Source organism: Ricinus communis, chromosome 5 (genome assembly GCF_019578655.1).
Source record: "Ricinus communis isolate WT05 ecotype wild-type chromosome 5, ASM1957865v1, whole genome shotgun sequence".
Classification (NCBI taxonomy): Eukaryota; Viridiplantae; Streptophyta; class Magnoliopsida; order Malpighiales; family Euphorbiaceae; genus Ricinus; species Ricinus communis.
The window spans coordinates 20,484,888-20,492,732 of record NC_063260.1 but is presented as its reverse complement, the minus strand read 5'-3'; the positions used below and the strand labels follow the sequence as shown (position 1 = coordinate 20,492,732).

At 27.7% G+C, this 7,845-nt stretch overlaps 1 pseudogene; it reads left to right on the top strand.

Moving 5' to 3' along the window:
• The first annotated feature begins 7,692 nt into the window (after positions 1–7,692).
• On the top strand, positions 7,693–7,837 carry LOC125370236 (annotated as a pseudogene).
• The last annotated feature ends 8 nt before the right edge of the window (positions 7,838–7,845 follow it).

Genomic DNA, 7,845 nt, shown 5'->3' with positions numbered 1-7,845 from the left:
CAAGATTTGGTGAATATAACAATTTGGAACTTAATCATAGGCTTAATAATCCAGTATCTCAATACAAGTATTGGGTGTTGGAAATTTTTGGAGATAAAAACTATCATCAACTCTTTTATGAATATATAAAATTGATCTCTAAGTAGTATTAGAACATTCAGAGAGCAGAAAATTATTGGATTTTCACAAAAAAAAAAGACTCCAGCTTCAAACATCTAACAAGATTGATAAGATTAAACAAATTGGTAAAAGACAAAAACTTACTTATTGATACAAGTTAAGTAACTAATAATTGAATTAGGGTATATGTTCGTGATTAAGTAGTTTGTGGGGGGGATATATGATTCGAGTAATAAATAAAAAATTTCTAGACGTGGGGGGATATTGCTATAAGGAATAATAATTATAGTTATGATATTTGAAAGAAATAGATAAATTTAAATAATAATAATGGTGGTTGAGGGAATAAAAGAAAAGAGAGATGAGATATTAAGTGAAACAAACAAAAGTAGGAAAACATATCTAGGTTTTTATTACTCGTTCTTTTTCTTTTTTTTTCCCTATTATATATATTAATTATATGATATTGCCAAATTCCAAAGTAATAAGAAATTAAAAAGGATCCTTTCTTTTGAGGATTAGATCGGCAAGAGGATGGGAACTTGGAAAATTGTTCTTGTCTTTTTCATTTTTTTTTTTTTTCCTTACTCTTCTGAACAAAAATTAAAAGTATACCTTTTATTTTGCCAAGAGATATTGATTTAGGTTGCTGATTGATGCGAACTGGGCAGACACTACACAAGAATGGTTGTCAATTTCTTTTATTAGTCAAGCTATTATATCAATATCTGAATTTTAAAAATGAATCTATTTCTTTTCACCTTCTAAAACGATTTTATAAAAATGAATCTATTTTTATTATTATTATTATCTCACATCTCTAAATTAGATAATTTTCAGGACTTCTTCATAACCTACTACTACTCCCTCTAATTTCAACACCTAATCTAAAGACTTGGTTTGCATTCTTAACAATTACACACACTCATCCTTCATGCTTTTAACTTTATTGAATCTTTAATCTTGCCCCTACATCTCTAAGGGAGCTGTTAATAATTTATATTTTCTTAAGTTCGAATTGTGTATATATATTTGCAATTTTGTGTCTTAATATCAACTCTTTATTTTATTTTTATTTTTTGAAATTGGTTTTACTCTTTAGTTCATTTGCTTTTTTCTTTTTCTTTTTGGGGTTTCATAAAATGATCAGTAAAACCAAAAATAAATACTAAAGATTAATTTAAAACGTTTTGATTGAAACTTACTATTAGTTATATATCATGGAACTGAAACATATAAACAAAGACAAAAAAAAAAAAAGTTTTTACTTTTATTGATCACATGCTAGGATCCCCATTAATGTTTCCTGCAACTTTTTCAATTGTGTCTTCAACGCCTTTTCTAATTCTTTACATTTTGTAATTTCGCATAAAAGAAGGGTCTACATTGATCTTATATGCCTACAGTACTTGTATAAGTATTTTTTAAAACTTTTTTTATGTAAAATAAATAATTATATATCAATCATTTAATATTAATATTAAATGATTGATATATAATTATTTATTTAAAACTAATAAATATATGTCAATTATCTATCAGTTTGGTATGTACGCAGAGACTCACTAAAATTAATTAAAAAAATTATTTTTTTAAAATTATTATTTTTTTCTTTTCTTTCTTACTTCATGAATCATTGGCCTTTTAAGGTTAACATATTACTTGGCATGTATTTGGATAAAAGTACTCTTCTTTTTGCAGTTATTAATTAAATCAATGCATGATAGAAACCAATTACTTCATTCTCTGAATAACATCTGTTCTCTTTTTTATAATTCTGATTAATGTTCTTGAGTATGAAAATAGGAATTCATAAAGTCCGCAAACATTTAAAATTAGGCTGTTTCCTAATCTGGATAAAAAGATTATTTATTTGTTATATATGATGTTCATAAAAAGAAAAAGAAAAGTTATTATTATGGATATGAAAAAATCAGGTGTCTTGCCCAGATTGAGGTTCATACTTTATGCGACTCCACATGACTCCATAGTTATTTTATTTATGCTTATTCCCAAAATCAATCACCTTATCCATCACATGGCATGATTATTTTTCAAGATTATAGGTTCGTCTATTCATTCAATTCTTTTTAAGAAAAAAAAATCAATATATATACATATAGCGAACGAGAATTTTTACTTAATAATTTTAAAATTTTATAAACAATTAGCCGATTGATAATTAGTAAAAAATTAATCAATTGTGAAGAAATAGAATATTTAACAAGAGATAAAAATGTTCATCTATCAAGTATGGATTAGATACTTGATTAGACCGTAGCTCTTCATGCGCTTGTGCACTTAATTGAAAATACAAAGATTTCATTCAAGAAATATGAACCTGAATACACATGTGTTCTTGGGTAATCATAGTTTTCGCTTTTGAGTCTCAGAGAAAGAGAATGGAAAACAAAACAAAACAAGAAAACGAAATCTCGATGACAATTAAAACATTAAGTTAATACTAAGAGTCAAATTAATCGCTGTCGAACAATTATATATACTTTCTTGCTGAGAAAACTGGTGCCATGTAACTTCCAAACTTGACTTAAACAATATTTAAAAATAATTATATATGTCAATAATTAATCCTTTCTTTATTATTAAGAAAGATGACAACATTAGAGTCTAATTTCAAAACTATTTATCAATAAAGATTACTAAATCAATGATTTCACGGTTCACCTTATTATATAAAAAATTTAGAGGAGTGCAATGATTAAATATTGACTCGAGTAATATGCCAATATTAAAAATACAATACTCCCATAAAACTATTTTTGTTTCCAGAGTTTTAGAAATTCATTTATATTAATTCATTTTGTATCCGATGTCATAATAATAACTTACAATTTTGCTTCTTTTCCTTAAGAAAAACTTTACTACAGAAACAATAGACTTTTTTCAGTTCCGTCCTTTTAGTTCGTCGTGTGGGGATAGAGAAATTGTAACATCAGTGAGTGACTTGTAATAAAAAGATGGGTCATCCTTTTCTCCTTTTTGACCGATGATGAATCCACAAGGCTATCTGTGGACAATATAATGATAGTGAAAGGTAATAACCACTTATTTTTCTGTCTGTTTTTCCTATGATAGATAGAGAAAATAGAGATGGCCACTTTTTGTATTGTGCTTTTGTAATACCTAATTTAAAGATTGGATTGTTTTCTGTCCCATTATATAGCTAACTCCGAATTTTAGGTCCGACCGTTACGGTGATTCTTTCATCCATAAAACTTCCTTTTAGGCCATCCATAAAAGACTGAATAAAGGTTAATTATGTTCAAGAGTGAAATATATTCAATTTAAATTTTTCAGTAAATAACTTTTTAAATTTATGTCTATTGTCAAATATGTCTAACTTAAGTTTTTTTCAATAAGTAATCCTTTAAACTTGTGTCCAAAAGTAAAATACAACTAATTTAAGTTTTTTTAAATTAAATAACATTAGATTTTTAAATTTTAATTGAATTATAAAAAATTTAAAAATACTTATTTCATTAATTTACTAATACAATATCTAGTGACGCATTATACAAAAATATTTTTAGTAAAATCTAAAATTCAAAAATTATTAAGGAAATAAATATTATTTTTAGTTTTTATAATTTAAATAATATAAAAAAATAATGTCATTTTATTTTAAAAAAAAAAATTAGTTATATTTCCCCATTGAACACAAATTCCGAGCTATTTATTGAAAGTTTTAAATTGAATGTGTTTGCCTTTTAAACATAAATTTAAAAAATTACATGCTGAAAAAATTTAAATTAAATATATTTGCCATTGCATCATTTAATATTTTGTATTTAAAATTTATCATTTTCTTTTCATTTTCATTCCGTTCTCAGCAAAAAATATTATTTATTCTAAAAAATAAAATTTTTAAAAGTAATTATAGAAAGATAAATAAATAAAATAACAAGACCGGGGAAAATCAGATAAAAATGATGCATTTTTTATAAAAATACAATATTACTATTAATATTATCGAATAGCTTTTATTTTTTTCCAAAGTGACGTGAAAGGGACAAAAGGCTCCGCGAATAGGCACCGCCTTTATCCAACGTTTTTTTCTTTGTAATGTTTTGTTTTTTTTTTTTTTCTTTTTTGGTTTTCATTCATTCAGCACCTCACTTTTTTGCTTTCCCATGCCTTTTCGCTTTCATTAACAGATTTAATCCCAAACTTAACTTAATTGATCATTTGCTCTGCCATATGCATAATAATTTATTGAGAAGAAAAGAAAGAAAATGAAAAAACACAAATACTTTGGTGTAAAAAACTAAGGCGGCACGGCATAATTATGTATATATGATATCATTTGAACAAAGAAAATAAACAAATCGTCAAGTATTCATAATATAACCCTGAATTGCTACATTATCAATTTTATGATATGATATGCCATGTGAAAATTGTTGGACCGCTACTTTTGTGATGATTTCATCTTTGACCCGGAGGAACAGAAAAAGGGGATTGTTTTAGTTTTTACTGATAAATGGTAATTATAATTGCTATCACATGATCAAAGAAAAATATACATTCTAAGTAGACATGCAGTATTCAACAAAATTATACAGTTATTGGCTGTAGGAATTTATAATTGTTATTTGAAATATCAGTTCCTCAATTTAATGCTTTAAGTAGAAAAATTATACTGCCCCAATCTTGATCTTACTCATCGAATTCATGTCAATACAAATTTTAAAATAAAATATCATAAAAATTTATTGATGTTTTACCTTTTACATCTTAAAGTTATAATTTTCATTTCAGATAATATAATAAGTTATATTAGTACAATCTATTAACTTCAAATTCAATGGTTGATATGTTATTTTTAATAAACAATTATCCATTATATATAAAATTAATTTTTTTTATTTTTTAAATTTCATCGAGTTAAGTTGAATTTTATAATAAAAATTATAAAATATGATAAGTATTCAACATGAACATAAAAAGTTTATAATATAAAATTATAACCACGTGTACAGCAAGTATAAATTTCTACTCACAAATCACAACCATGATTAAAACTTGTATCCAATTATATAATGACCTTGTGGTTTAAATGTTGACTAAGTTTACTATTTTCCCAACAACCCATTTAGTAAAATGAGTAATACTTTTCAAAAAGATTGGATAATTCCTGAAAAAGCTAAAGAAAATGGTCATTGTCAAGGCTCAAGATGCATTCATTTTCTTTCTGTTGATTACTTCTCCCACTTTGCTTTTGCTAAAGGCTCAAGGAATTTTGGTTAAGTAAAGATTCCAATTCGAATTAGGCAAGCTTTTCATGACCACACCTTATCATATACCCCACTCAGATGAATCTAATGGGAATTATTAAGAACTCAATCATATGGTGAACTCTTGTTGCACTCAGTCAAAAAGAGAGAACAAATGAAAACATTCAAAATGATGAAAAGAAAAGGAGAATATCCAATTTCCTTTTTCTTTTTCTAATTATTCATCATTTTCTTGTTTTGACCTTTGTGGGTAGTGGAAAGATCCCTTCTGATACTCATAAGCCCACTTGATTGTGTTCATATATGGGCTCTGCAGCTCATTTAACGTTTGCAGATTGCAATTGCGCACGTACATTTATACAGTACCCCCAATAATTTGAGAACTTATTATATGAATAATTTGTTAGGTTCATATTCCAAAGGCCCATCTTTCAAATTAAATTTCACCTATGATTACAGAATCTCTCTCTAAGGATACAAAAGGCATGCATATCATCACTATATTATTATGAAATCCTTATGTATTTCTTTTCACATAAAATTAAATCATTTCGATAAAATTCAATATTTTTAAAAAAGAAGTTCCAAATTTAAATATTTATTATATAGTTGTTTCTCGATCTAATAATAATTTTAAAGAAGTTATTACATGATCCCGATTCATGCCATTAAAAAATTTATTTAGTAAATTGATGACATTTAATTTATTTTTATATTTCAAAATTATCTCTAATTTCTCAAGTTTTTTAGGCGAAATAAGAGCACCATATATGTGACTATTGATCATTGCTGTCAATTTTGTACATCACAAACTGTACTTAAGGTCTAGGAAACAGAAACTCCATCAGAAAAGAATAAAAAACAAATCCTCGAGTTTTCTCCGGATCATTAGTTTAATTTCCTACGTTAATGCAGAGCCAATAACAATTATAGATCCTCAACATAAAAACACCATTCATTAGTTTAATAATCTCTCTCCAGCATAATTTACCGAACCAAAATTACTTTGTATCCTTAAAACTATACTCGTAAGCAAAAACATTCATGGGAACCCTTTATTCCCCTGTGAATAATTTTCACCTTGATTATCCCAAACCAAAACAAGATTTACCACCTTCAATACCCCATCATCAACCTCTCTCCTTAATTAATCAAAATTAGTGAATTGCTCAGTCATTAGTGATGGATCAAGAGCTCCAAATCCTAAAGAAATTATCATCAATAACATCCCTGAGAAGTAGTTGTTCACAACAAGAAGATGCGGTACTTGATGACGAACATAGGTACACGAGTTTAAAAGATATCATTCTAAATTCACCTCCAAGCAGTCTTGCATTCAGTTATGAGGCATATCATGATTTTGACCCGTCAAATATCATGATCAGAAATCAATTGGTGAAGCATGCTGCCTCGGTTTACGTACAATCCGCGGCGATTCTTATCAGTAGAAACCAAAATTGGTTTGTAAGCTTTTGGGAGAAGATAAAAAATAGGGTTGCATCAGTGTCTTGGTTAGAATTGTTATTATGTTTGTGATCCATTAACAGCTTGACTTTTTTTGCCTCTATATCATTCCAGCCATTACTTGGTTGGAGGTGCTTTGAATAGGATGATGTTGATTTGGGTATAGTTTTGGTGTTTTCTTCTACGCACTAATTTATTCTTTTTCGACCTTTGTGCGGTTTCCCTTAAGTAATCATATTACTGTGTACTTATTATTCAAAAACAAAGTATTCTTGTCTATGATGATGTGTAAAGTAAATGTCCCAAATTAATTGTATTGTAGATTGTCAAAAATCTCATTTTGCCCGTTTAATTTTGAGATCAGGAAAGAAAATTTTAGAAGTTAATGACATTTATGATTGACTCTCAGCTCTTACATCAGTTTATATTGTTATATAGACAGTGAGATGATAGTTCTTATAGACTGGATAATTAAATAGCCTCAATATGATAAATCAAAATTAACCTTAAATCTTATAATATAATCACCAAATTCAAAAGATTTAGTCGAATTTCTAAATTAATGTTGCATAGAAATGGCAAAAATAAAATAAAATTTCAGTAGTGATATTTTTTTTAATAAAATTATATAATGAAATTGTTATCCGATGTGGGCATGTGGCATGGCATAAAGAGCTAATAGTAAGAAATATGTTAAGAAAAAAAAGAGGAAAATTAATTCTTTCTGACCAGTGCTCAAGTGTATTTGGATTACTTTTCTCATACTGGAGAAATAAATGAAAAGAGCACGCTGCTGTAGGCCTCGGAAACGATGCGCCTTAGGCACGCGTCGCCCTCTTTCGAGAACCATAACGACTCTAAGAACGGATATCTCGGCCTCGCATCGATGAAGAACGCAGCAAAATGCGATACTTGGTGTGAATTGCGAATCCCGTGAATCATCGAGTTTTGAACGCAAGTTGCGCCTAAGCCTTTACCGAGGGCACGCCTGGGTGTCACGCAATCG